Source organism: Danio rerio, chromosome 7 (assembly GCF_049306965.1).
Source record: "Danio rerio strain Tuebingen ecotype United States chromosome 7, GRCz12tu, whole genome shotgun sequence".
NCBI classification, from domain to species: Eukaryota; Metazoa; Chordata; class Actinopteri; order Cypriniformes; family Danionidae; genus Danio; species Danio rerio.
This window is the reverse complement of record NC_133182.1, coordinates 62,176,572-62,189,172: the sequence shown is the minus strand read 5'-3', so window position 1 is coordinate 62,189,172 and position 12,601 is coordinate 62,176,572. Positions and strand designations below refer to the sequence as shown.

Genomic DNA, 12,601 nt, shown 5'->3' with positions numbered 1-12,601 from the left:
CTGTAGGCATGTTAATTGAATGTGAAAACATCTTGTTGCCTCACGAATGAACAGCGCGGTTGTAATTTTTGTTAAAACTATCGATTTGGCAAATAAACTAGTTAAGACGGGGCTTGAAATAAACAGGATATTCATGCAGATCCTCCCCCTTTCTACTCCAACTAAACGTGGTATGCTTTCAAATGTGCCTCCGTTTGTAAAAAACAAGGTTTTAGCAGATATGTTATCATGTTATGGAAAACTAGTTTCGACTGTTAAGATGATCTTGATCGGGAGTAAATCCTCCCTCCTTAAACATGTATTGTTTTTTAGATGGTTCGTGTATATGATCCTCAAAGACAACACAGAAGATTTGGATTTGACTTTAAATTTCAGTCACGAAGGAAGTAGTTTGCGTTTTCCTCCTGTTGAAAAAACGTCATGAGAACAATACTTAGTGGCTCAATGTATTACTACAGTATTTTTAAAAGTCTAAACACTTTATTGATATAGTGTACAACCAAGCACATGTGGTCAGAACACAAACGAGTCACAGGTAGCATTCTCCCAAAGTAAAGTGTGTCTGAACCAGGTCCAAGCAAAATGCCAGCAGGTGTCTGTAGCTCCGCTCACTCTCCGCTTCTTTGCACTTGTTTGGTATCCCGCCGTGAGTGCGATGACGCGCAAACAAAATGGCGACGGTTGGCCGCGCCTACTTGTGGCTTTTTTTGCGCTCTTCAGAAACCTATGGGTGACGTCACGGATACTACATCTATATATTTTAGTCTATGGATTGTACCCAAAAAGTGCCCCAAAATGAAAAAAGAGATGAGTCTGCTGCTAATAAAAGTGCCTGCGCTTCTCAGAGTGAAGCTGCGGTTGCCGAGGAGACGAGCACAGCACACAAGTGCTGCGGCTTTAGATGAGGGAGAACAACATGACAAAAGCATACTGACAGAAATACAAGCCGATGGAATAGAAAAAGTGCTTGATGTTGGTAAAGATAAGAATGCTGCAGAGAATGAAGTGTTGATAGCTCCTGCAAGTAAATCCGATGATGAGGATAATGCATCGAGACGTGGAGAACAGATGTTGATAGAACCGTTTGTGATGGAGTCTGCACTTGAGCTGGTTGATTACTCATTTAAAAAAACCGCAAAAAAGAAAATTAAAAGAAAAATATACAAGGAAACCAACTAAAAAAGTGGAGGGGAGGGAAAGCAGTCAAAATGAAACTGATAGTGAAGGCGAAGTATCGGATTATAGTCGGGCAGTCTACCTTGTAGTGGTTTTTCCAGCAGAGTGTACACGGCAGATGACATTAAGCACTTTTAAAAAGTGACAAAACATGTCAGAAGAGTAAAAATTTAAGAGTTTTCCCCTGACAATTCCCAGTTTATAGACAAAGTTAAAGTGTTCCAAAAGGAGAATCTTTTTTTCTGATCAGGAGGTATTCCGCCTAAGGAAATATATTACCAAAATAAATGCACAATCAGATTTTAGTGATAGCAGTCAAAATGGCTAAAGTCTTTAATTATCTTACATGAGTATGGCTTATTCTTTACTTTGTGTGTTGACTCTCTTTCTATTCATGGGAGTGGGAAATTTTGCCTAATTAAATATCAATAGTGCAAGAGATTAGAAAGAGAGCACACATTTTTGAAACTATGTTACAGAAAAAGTTAATGTTTTATTTTTAAAAGAGACTCATAGGGACTTGACAAATGCAGTAGAATGGGAAATGAGTTTTGATGGACTATCAGTACTGAGTCATTGTACGTCACTTATTGATGGTGTTGCTATTTTGTTTTCAAAAAATGTTATACCCACACACTATGAAATTGAAGAAGGGATCAAAGGTAGACTGCTGAAAGTCAATTATTTATGATAATAATTTTTCTTTTGTATTGGTTTGTGTTTATGTTCCAAATATTGCTGCTGAGAGAATGTTATTTTTACACACTCTGTGCAAAGTGTTGGGTGATTGCAGTCCTGAAGATGTTTTGTTGTTAGGGGGAGACTTTAATTGTACAGAGCATGTGATGGACCTTCTATGCAATGATTATAAAATATTATCAAAAAGTTTTGCGAATAGATTAAGAGAAGTTTTAGATTTAATTATTCATTCAGATCAAACATACTGTGTTCCTGGTCGAAGCATAACTGATAATATATCTTTTATAAGAGATATTTTAGACAATCGTTATGTTTCTTTGGATTTTGGCTTAATTTCGATCGATCAAGAAAAAGCATTTGATAGGGTTGATTATTATGGAAGGTTTTAACTGCTTTTGGTTTTAATTCTGATTTCATATCAATGATTAAAGCTCTATATTGTGACGTTAAGAGTATTTTATTATTATTATTATTATTATATTTAGGTTTTTTTCACCTTTATTTTGACAGGACAGTAGAGACTTCAGACAGGAAAGCATTGGGAGCAGAGAAAGGGGAAGGATAGGCAAAGGACCTCGAGACAGGAATCGTACCCGGGTCGCCACGAGCATGCTGGTGCTATATGTCAGCGCGCAGTACCACTAGGCTACCGGTGCCGACAACGCTGAGAGTATTTTAAAGATAAATGGTGGGAGTTCTGGTTATGGTGCCTGAGGAGTAGAGGTGCGCGTGGTCAGCTCCCAAAAAACTTTTCAGTGCTTTTGTTAGTTTCTGACAGTATTCGTTTATTTACTGTTCTGCGACATATTTCGCCTTTGAAATAGAGCCGAATGTTAACATCACGTTGGCCGAGATTCGTGCGCTACATGACGACCTTAAAGCCTCAATCGCAGAGGATTTCAAAACATCTTTTGTAAGTTTGGAAACCAAGCTTGACAACATTCAATCCACGGTGGCTGATCATGACCTTCGCATCGGAAACCTTGAGTCCGGTACTACAGAGTTTAGTCAGCAGCTCGATCAACTCAACGCTAGATGTTCGAGGCTCCAGAAGGACAACGAGTGGCTTAAAGCTAAAGTCTCCGATCTTGAGAGTCACAGCCGGCGCCAAAACATTCGAATAGTCGGCTTACCCAAATCAGCCGTGTAAGTCATCACTCTACAAACGAGGACTCAAGCCTGCGCTTCTCTACCCTGCTAGACTTCGAATAACACTTCCAAACGGTGAGAAGAAATGGCTTGCTTCGGTTTCGGAAGCCAACAGTTTCATCCAGAGTTTGAGCTAGTAGCAAACGAGTTGAATTAGACTGTACTATGTACAGTCATTAATGTCTTTCTGGCCGCCTTCCTCTCCAAGGATACTATAGGATGTACCTGTGGATTTGAGATTGTAGTGGCAATTTTCTTTAAAGAGGCGCTCTCTGTGGTCAAGAAACAAAGTCTTACTCGGAATGTCTTTTTAAAGTTTTATTCTTTGCAAAGAAGGTCACAGTCATACAGCAACAACAGTTTCTGCAGAGTGAGACACTGAAGTCAAGTGTGTTAACCCTTTTATCTGGTTTTTACTGCTTACAAGGTCAAACCCTAATACTGCCCATTCTGACGACAGTTTCTACAGAATGAGACACTGAAGCAAAGTATGTTCACTGTTCTATCTAGTTTGTACTGCTTGCAAGGTCAAATCCTAATAAGGCCCATTCTGTACGTGCATCAGGTGCTCCGCTGTTTCTGCTGTAAGTTTCCACTACACATGTTTATCTAAAATGAATTTCCATTACAATTCCTCTCTTTTTATCATTCATTGATAACTCATTATTAAATTCATTTTTCAATTGATTTCTAAAATCACACTGGTTAATCATTTAACAGGTTTCTGCTCACATCAAATACACTAGAGATGTTTAAACACTCTTCTTAATATAGTTTCCCCATTAAGAGTTACCTTTCAAAACATCCCTCTTCCCTGGGAGCCGGGCTAAACGAATAATCACTGTTATTGCGCTCCTGACCGAAATCAGACCCTCAGTCACCCCTCAGAGGTTCAAATCACAGAAATTGCCTGTTATTTTCACATTATTGATTTGTTCACACAACAAAATTCTGAAAGCATTTCTTCAATCAGTTAAAAAATTACTAACACTCTACATGATCAATTCATCAATAACACTCACAAACATAGGAACACATTGTTGTTTCTGTACTCTTAAACATACATCACATTTACACTCTTCTCTCGATTTTCATGCAAATGATCACTCTTTTAAGACTTGTTACAGAACATACCAACTCATGCAGTTTGCTGTTTTTGTTTGGATAGACCCAAAATACATATAAGCAAGCAGATAGTTATGTCAAATTTCAAAAAGTCAGGTCTGTTAATATTTTCCCAATTAAGTAACAGCTGTTACCTAAAATTTTGTTCTCAATTTGTTTACGGTTTTTCTTTATCCATATCCATGTAGCTACTGTTATCGTCATAATCAAAATCATGACCCATGTCAATGTTCATACCCTCTTCATTCACCGCCTTCTTTACATTCTGATGGGATGAGGTAGCTGTAATTAGTCTGCCCACTGACCATGATACAAATCTGAATAGACATGGCAGACAACATAATATCACTAGACCCACCCCCAATACAGGTAACACCACAGTAAAGGCCCAGAAGATCCAGTTTCCCCACTTAAATGACAGCCAATCTAGCCATCAGTTGTTAGCGTTCTTAGGCTCTTTTACGGCCATTCTCATGTCGGCTACAATGTCAGAAATGGTTTCCTGGAATCAGGTTAATGAAAACAACAGAACATTCAGTGATAATAATAGCAACATCAGTGTGATTTGTCTCAATCCACACACTCCATTGCCAGTTCCAGAGCAAGGAAGATGACGTAACATAATGTCAATGATAGTAACGTCAGCCACAACATGTTTTTTTTTTTCAGCCCACACATACCTGGCACTCGGAATGGATGCCAGCGAATCTTTTCGTTCATCTTCAGATCTTTAATGCGATGGTCAATCACAGCTTATTCACCTCTCTTTTGGTCGCTTTCTCCTCCATCTTCTTGCTGCTTGGTGTTGTATTCAGAAGTTACTGTCTCACACACACCTCTTGACCTTGTTGTTTCTCCCCAGCTGTGACCTTGCTTCACTCAGATAGCAGCCTGCTGTTTTCTTCAGACAGCTTCAGAGCCCCTCTTTCTCTCCTACTCCCTCGTGGAATCTTTCTCAGGTGATGGAACTTTCCTACAGTGCCCAGCGTGCACCCACGTCGCCCGCTCTGCAACCTTCACCGCTGTCTCAGTGGTCAGTAGCACTTGAAATGGACCCAACCAGCGTTTCGCTCTCCAGCTCTTTCTCCTCAGGTCCCTGATCACCACGAAATCGCCAGGCCTCAGGCTGTGCAGTGGTCTCTCAGCAGCCTTCCCCTGTGCGGCCTTTACCTGCACACAAACATCGGACAACACATGAGACAATTCTTTACAGTAATTCAACATGTCATTCTTACACACATCTGTTGAGGGCAGCTGCTGTTTTCCCCCATTCACACCTACACGCGGTGGTTTACCAAAGAGAATTTCAAACGGGCTCAAATTCATTTTTGATCTTTTTCTCATTCTCATGTACATCAGGACAATGGGTAAAGCTTGAACCCATGTAAGCCCTGTGTCTTCACAACATTTTGCCAATTTGTTTTTCAGGATGCCATTTTCTCTTTCAACAGCTCCACCTGAAGCCGGATGGTGACTGCAATGTGTTCTCAAATCAATTTCCGAATATTGGCCCACTTGTTTGATTGCTTCATTAACAAAATGTGTACCATTATCTGAACTTCTTTTTCGTGGTATTCCCCATCTCGGCACAATTTCAGTCGCAAATTTCTACCGCAGCCGAATCTTGTTTTGAGGTTGGAAAAACTTCAACCCATTTTGACCACATGTCAACCATCACCAAACAGTACCTTTTCCCATTGCATGGGGACAATTCAATGAAATCTATCATCAAATATTCAAAAGGCCCTGTTGGAGGTGGATGAGATGATAGTGGAACTTTTATCGCTCTGGCCACATTATGTGTGTTGCAAATTACACATCGTCTACAGAAATTGTCCGCAAATGCAGTGAACCCCTTTGTGAACCACAGTTCGTTCATTTGCGCAACCATTGCTGTTTTTGACACATGATCTTTACCGTGAAGTAATTTTGTATAATGTTGGAAAAAATGTTTTGGTAAACACGCCTTGCCCTCAGCACACTTCCACACATTATCTATCATCACACAGCCAGACTGTCTCCACTTGTTCTTCTCCAGCCCCGTCGCAAAGGTCTGCATGTCCTGCAAAGAAGAACACACGTCATTGTTATCACCAACAGATAGCAAAGAACATTCAGAGTTGTCCTTGTCTTGGGACGCCGCGACTTTTGCTGCTCCATCTGCCCTGGAGTTACCTACAGAAACAGAATCTTTATTATTAGAGTGCGCTGCGCATTTACAAATGACCAGTTTGTCAGGTAGTAAAATTGCATCCAGCAGCGCTGCCACTAAAGGAGCATTGAGTATTGGTCGACCATCAGATTTTAGTAATTTTCTGTGTTTCTACAGAGCCCCAAAATCATGAGCTACCCCAAATGCATATCTTGAGTCAGTGTAAATGGTAGCCTCTTTTTCTGCCATCAATTTACATGCCTCTTTCAACGCCACAAGCTCTGCGGCCTGTGCAGAATAGTGCCCTGGCAATTTCCCAGAGGTCACCACATCAAATTCAGTTGTTACAGCGTTTATTCTTTATTCTGGCCTGTTTGTGGATCTTAAAATGCTGACCCATCCACAAAGAGGACATTGTCACAATTTTCAAGTGGTTCGTCAGAAAGGTCAGGTGGTGGTGTACACACCTGTTCAAGTGCTGTTAAACAACAATGCTCTTCCCCATCTTCCTCAGTAGGAAGAATAGTAGCTGCATTCAAACCAGTACATTGTTTAACAGTCTACCTCCATGGTCCTGTAGGAGCAATGACGTCATAAACCCATTTCTCTAATCTACCATCTGAACAAATGGTTTTGTTGGTAAGGTAAACCTAATGCAGGGGCTTCAGCCATTTGTAATTTCATGTTTACAAATGCCTGCTCTGCCTCTGTCGACCCCTCTAGTTTATCAGTGGATTTCATCCCCTTCCCTAATGTTAGGGCTCTCAGGGGTTGTTCCAAAATTGCATAATTTGGAATAAATGTGCGACAATATGAGCACATACCTAAAAAAGACAACATTTGTTTTTTTTTCGTTAGTGGTTTTGGTACATTTTTTTTATACCACTCACCCTTTTTTCAGACAGAGATTTGCTGTGTGGTGTAATGACGTGCCCCAAAAATGTTACCTTTTGTTTAACAAACTGCAATTTTGTCAAACTGACCTTGTGGCCCTCCTTAGCCAAATGCCTAAGGACAGTCACAGTGTCTTTCACACACGTCTCTTCATTCTCAGCACATATCAACAGGTCATCAACATACTGTAACAAAGCAGTTCCAGCTGTCAGGGTCAGAGGTTCCAAACTTCTTAACAACGCTTCGTTGTATAAAGTGAAACATACACCTGACACAGACGTGTAAAGGTGTTGTCTTTGCCATTGAAATTAAATGCAAACCAAAACTGGCTGTCTTTGTCCACTGGCACAAATTAAATGCAAACCAAAACTGGCTGTCTTTGTCCACTGGCAGACTGAAAAATGCATGAGCCAAATCAACCACTGAATAGAATTGTGATTTTTCAGGAATTTGTGACAAAATCGTGTACGGATTTGGAACTAATGGAGCCCTTTGTTTGACAGCTGCATTTACTGCTTGTAAATCCTGTACGAAACGACATTCAGTAGGCATCCCATTATCCCTTATCTTTTTAACAGGAAAAATAGGGGTGCGAACCTCAGAATTGTTGCATGGTACAATAACGCCCTGTTCCAGTAAAGACTCAAATACTGGGGTAATGCCCTCAATGGCTTCCCTTTTCAAAGGATATTGTTGTTGGCATGGTCTGTAATCAGATTTTGCAATGATTGTCACTGGATCACAACCTTTGATTAAACCAACATCATATTTGCTTTTAGCCCACAATTCACTTGGTATTTCTGCTAAAGCTGGGTGTATGTCTGCAGCGTTAAAGTCAACCATGCAAGAATTCTTTACGCAAATTTTGTCAATCGCAGTCACAGTTCTTGAAACAGCTGTTTCAGTTTCACTGTCCACCCTAAAGGCCTGCGAGAGCGCGCTCCATTCTACCCCTCCCTCTCTGCTGATCCAATCTTTGACTTCAAGACACTGCTTCACAAACGGGCCTAAATCAGCCCAAGACTGATGTTTACCCTTGCAAACTGATATGTGAGGCACAGCCTGTGCTGACATGAGATAGAATGAACGCTGCTTTTCTGACAGAGACACTGAAACTGCACACAGACTATCCTTCCAGTACATTTTCTCTAAAATCAAAGTTTCATTCACATTTGCCTCAAACCAAGCCTTTTCAAACTCTGCATCCCTATCAGTTACGACATGTGACGTACAATGCAGTTCACCAGGAGACATTATATCCCTGTCAAAAGGTTTTACACGTTCTTCAGCCAATTTGCAAATTGAATTAGCCCACTCATTGTTTTCAACCAGCCATTCATAAGCCCACTTCGGTGCTTGTGATTCAATTTGTAAACAACAAAATTCCTCTCCTTCAATCACTCTCACACCAGTGGAATCTGCTGTTAAAATCAAGTTTAGTTTACACAAAATGTCCCTTCCGAGGATAGGAACAGGGCATTTTGGTGAACAAACAAATGCATGTCTGAAAATTTTACCCCCCTCTGTCTCACAGGTCAGCGAAGCTGTAAATCGCTCAACCACTGTATGACCAGATCCAGACAGAGACTTGTGAAATTTGTTTGTTAAAGGTATTTCACACTGCAGGTCACATGGTCGTATGCAAGATATGCTAGCTCCACTATCAGCTAGAAACTCAACCAATGTATTCTCAATCAACATAGAATATTTTGCATATTTAAAAAAAATGCTTCACTATTAAAAACAATGCCAAATTTACAGTGGGAAATGCAAGCTTTTCCTTCATTGCAGAGAGCCAGTTTGTCAGTGTATGTGAATATGTGTGTATAAAAATGTGTCTGCATTTAAACATGTTAGTAAAAAATGTTCACTTCCCTTTACTGTAGCTGTTGGCTGTTTGCCTAGACCCTCTCCATTCTGCTCTTCCCTCTCCGCACATCAGCTCCTCGTTGTTGGTTAGCGCCTTTCGGGTCAATCCTTAACCAAAAGTCCATCTCGGTTGCAAGCGCAGACATTTGGTACCGGTTCACATCACGTGCACGACAGGCTCTGCAGGTTTCATCGCCATACGTCACATTCCAGTTTCTCCATCTAGTATCTTTCTCCCCCTTGACACCTTTGTCACCTTTGAACTTGGTTGTCAGGTGTTGGTTGGATCTTTGGTTGGCCACTTGTACCAGAGCCATGCACAGCTCCCTTTCTGCTTTCTTCTTGTCTTGCTCTTGCTTCATTGTCAGCTTGTCTTCAGCATGTTGAGCACACAGCAGAATGTCCGTTAAATGTCCATTTCTCCAGTTCAAACAGATGTCCTCCACTCGCTTGAGGTGGAGGTCTTCTGGGACAGTAGCAGTTGAGGTTTGGGTCAGTTCTCAGGGCTCGCAGCTCAGCCACGGGATAGTGATGGTACGGCGGTGCATGTATGGAAACAGATGTATAGAAAGGATTAGTGGTGCTAATTAATCTTTCATTCACACATTCACATTTTTCTTTCACTTTATCTCCTTCATTCTTTTCCCTACATGCCAGCTGCCTCTGCAGCATTTTCCTCTTTGCCTCTTATCTGCCTCCCTGAGCCAACAATCAACAGTGTCTCCACACGACACGCACATGCCTTTCCCAAAGACAACCTGCTTTTCCTTCTGCCTTCTCATCTGCTTTTTCATTATGTTTAACCTAGTAACACTCAACATTCCTTTTCCCTTACAAACTTGTGATACCTTATTGTTTTCCTATCTCTTGCATGCTTTTTTCTTTTTTTTTCTTATTCCGTATAAATTTCCCATATTCCAAAACACCAGTGTATCATATCTTTTTTTTTTGCTTTGAGACTTCCCCATGCTGGCAACTATCTTTCCCCTGGACTTTTTCGGTACCTATTAATCTGTCGGACGTCTCCAACAGATTTCGATTTTTCACCTAAAATCGAAAAGTTAAGCTTTCCAGCTCTAATTTTGTGGCCCCCAATTTCAACCCCCTTTTAGAAGTAAATCGCTTGGCCCCTGATTTCAACCTCCTTCCGGAAGTAAATCGCACAGCCCTAGATTTCAACCTCTTTTTGGAAGTAAATCGCACAGCCCCCTGATTTCAACCCCCTCCCGGGAGTAAATCGCAGTTAGCTAGCCAAACGTGTTAAAAAGGTCTTGATCTTAGTCAGGCGCCAGATCTCACTTGTGTAAGGTCTTGATCTCAGCTAAACGCCAGATCTCACTTGTAAAAAGGTCTCGATCCCCACCTGATGTCAGATCTCACTTGCATTAATCACGCTGCTATCCCACAGAGACAGATCTACCAGCATGGTGATGGCCCAAATTACAGTGAAAAACCCTTTTAATTGCCTAATCAAATGCCCAAAACTGTTCAATTTTCTTTTAGTAACAAACAAAGAATTTGTCTCTTACCAGAGAGTTCAGATGCCACTTGAGTTCTTTTTCCCAGATGTCAGTGGGGTTCCCCTCCGAGCCCTGCGGTCGGCCCCTCAACCCTCAATCGAGCGGAGCAGGGCTGTGACACGAAGTCCCAGGATGATCAGTCACCGTCCGCAGGGTCCGGAAAAGTTCCTCCAAGACATCCCACTATTCTGACACCAAATTGTAGTGGCAATTTTCTTTAAAGAGGCGCTCTCTGTGGTCAAGAAACAAAGTCTTACTCGGAATGTCTTTTTAAAGTTTTATTCTTTGCAAAGAAGGTCACAGTCATACAGCAACAACAGTTTCTGCAGAGTGAGACACTGAAGTCAAGTGTGTTCACCCTTTTATCTGGTTTTTACTGCTTACAAGGTCAAACCCTAATACTGCCCATTCTGACGACAGTTTCTACAGAATGAGACACTGAAGCAAAGTATGTTCACTGTTCTATCTAGTTTGTACTGCTTGCAAGGTCAAATCCTAATAAGGCCCATTCTGTACGTGCATCAGGTGCTCCGCTGTTTTTGCTGTAAGTTTCAACTACACATGTTTATCTAAAATGAATTTCCATTACAAGATATAAACCTGCTCAGTATACAGACTTTTCTGTGTTTGAACTTATTTTATTTATAGTAGGCTGAATCGTAGGCTTGTAGTTTATTTTCCCCTTTTTTTGCATAACATATTATGCTGCTTTGTTTTTTTTTTCTATCTTTCTAAATAAGGTATGACTAGTACTTGGATTTTAGTTCAGATTCACAATAAGCTCAGTCAGGCTTTTTTATACTGTAAGCAGAATTTACTTTTTGACCTTCTTTTATTACATAAAGAACAGCCTGGGTGGTTGGACCCAGAGGATTTTATATTGGACATTATGTTAAATTGGATAAAGCTATGTTGATATTGCTTAGTTAAAAACTTACTGCAGACTCTTTTATGTTATGTTAAAATCTAATCTACTTAGATTTGTGCCTATTTTGTGAGGCATAGTGTTACTGCCCTTTTGTATTTTGTGTGCAATTGCTTTGCCTTTCTTTTTTCTCTTCCTCCAATTTGTTTTGAAGTCTAAGTTTGTCAGTAAGCATTGAATGAAAATCGAAATTTAATATTACTGATGTAACTATTATGTTTGGGAGGACTAAGAGTTAAACTTGCCTATTATGGTAAAGTGGGTCCAGCTGCTGTTCTTGTTGTCAGCGGAGGAAAAGGTGGGTTTAAGAGTGGGTTTATCTTTTTTTTTCCTTTCTTTCTTTTTTCTCTTTGTTACTGTGGTGTTTTGTTTTTGTTGTGCTTTTTTTTTTCTTTTTGTGTGCAATCACTTTTACTGCATTTTGTATCCTCATAATGCTTCTAGCCACTTGCTATGTTGGCTGTGCCTACTTGGGGGTGGGTTCTCAAAGACTTGATCACGCTTATAGTATTTGTTATTATTGTCTCTCGAGTAACAAGGTAGCAACGCGTGGTCTACTAAAATTTACTAGTTGGAATGTTAGGGGGCTTAACTCCCCGGTAAAGTGAAATAAAGTTCTTAACTACTTAAAACATTTAAATAGCAGCATTGCATTTATCCAACAAACACACCTTATGCCTGCTGATCATCTTAAGATAAGAAAGGGATGGGTAGGTCAGCTTTACCATTCTAGTTTCCTGAGTAAGGTGTAGCTATTCTCATCCACAAATCTAATCCCTTTTTTCGGTCTCTGAGGTTATTTCAGATCCTAATGAGCGTTTTATTATTCTCAGAGGACAAATAAACAGAGCTCACCTGGTTTTGTCTAATGTATATGGACCTAATTGGGACGATGAGGCTTTTTTAAAAAAAAAAATAGTTTTCCCTCCCTGATTTACACTCAAACCAACTAATTCCAGGTGGGGATTTTAATTGTTGTTTAGACCCTCTTCTAGACCGCTCATCTTCCAGACTGTTTCTGATGTTTGGCGCTTTTTAAATCCGAATACAAAAAAAAAAAATCTTGTTTTTTTTTCTCCTGTCCATCACTCT

The 12,601-nt window shown here is 40.4% G+C and overlaps 1 long non-coding RNA gene across 1 annotated transcript; it reads right to left on the bottom strand.

Annotated features, from left to right (window-relative positions):
- Positions 1-3,327: 3,327 nt before the first annotated feature.
- Positions 3,328-10,780, bottom strand: LOC137490768 (uncharacterized). The gene is made up of 2 exons (XR_012382764.1): positions 10,594-10,780; positions 3,328-5,319 (listed from the first exon to the last, which is right to left on the bottom strand). It is a non-coding gene; the product is annotated as an uncharacterized lncRNA (long non-coding RNA).
- Positions 10,781-12,601: the final 1,821 nt, after the last annotated feature.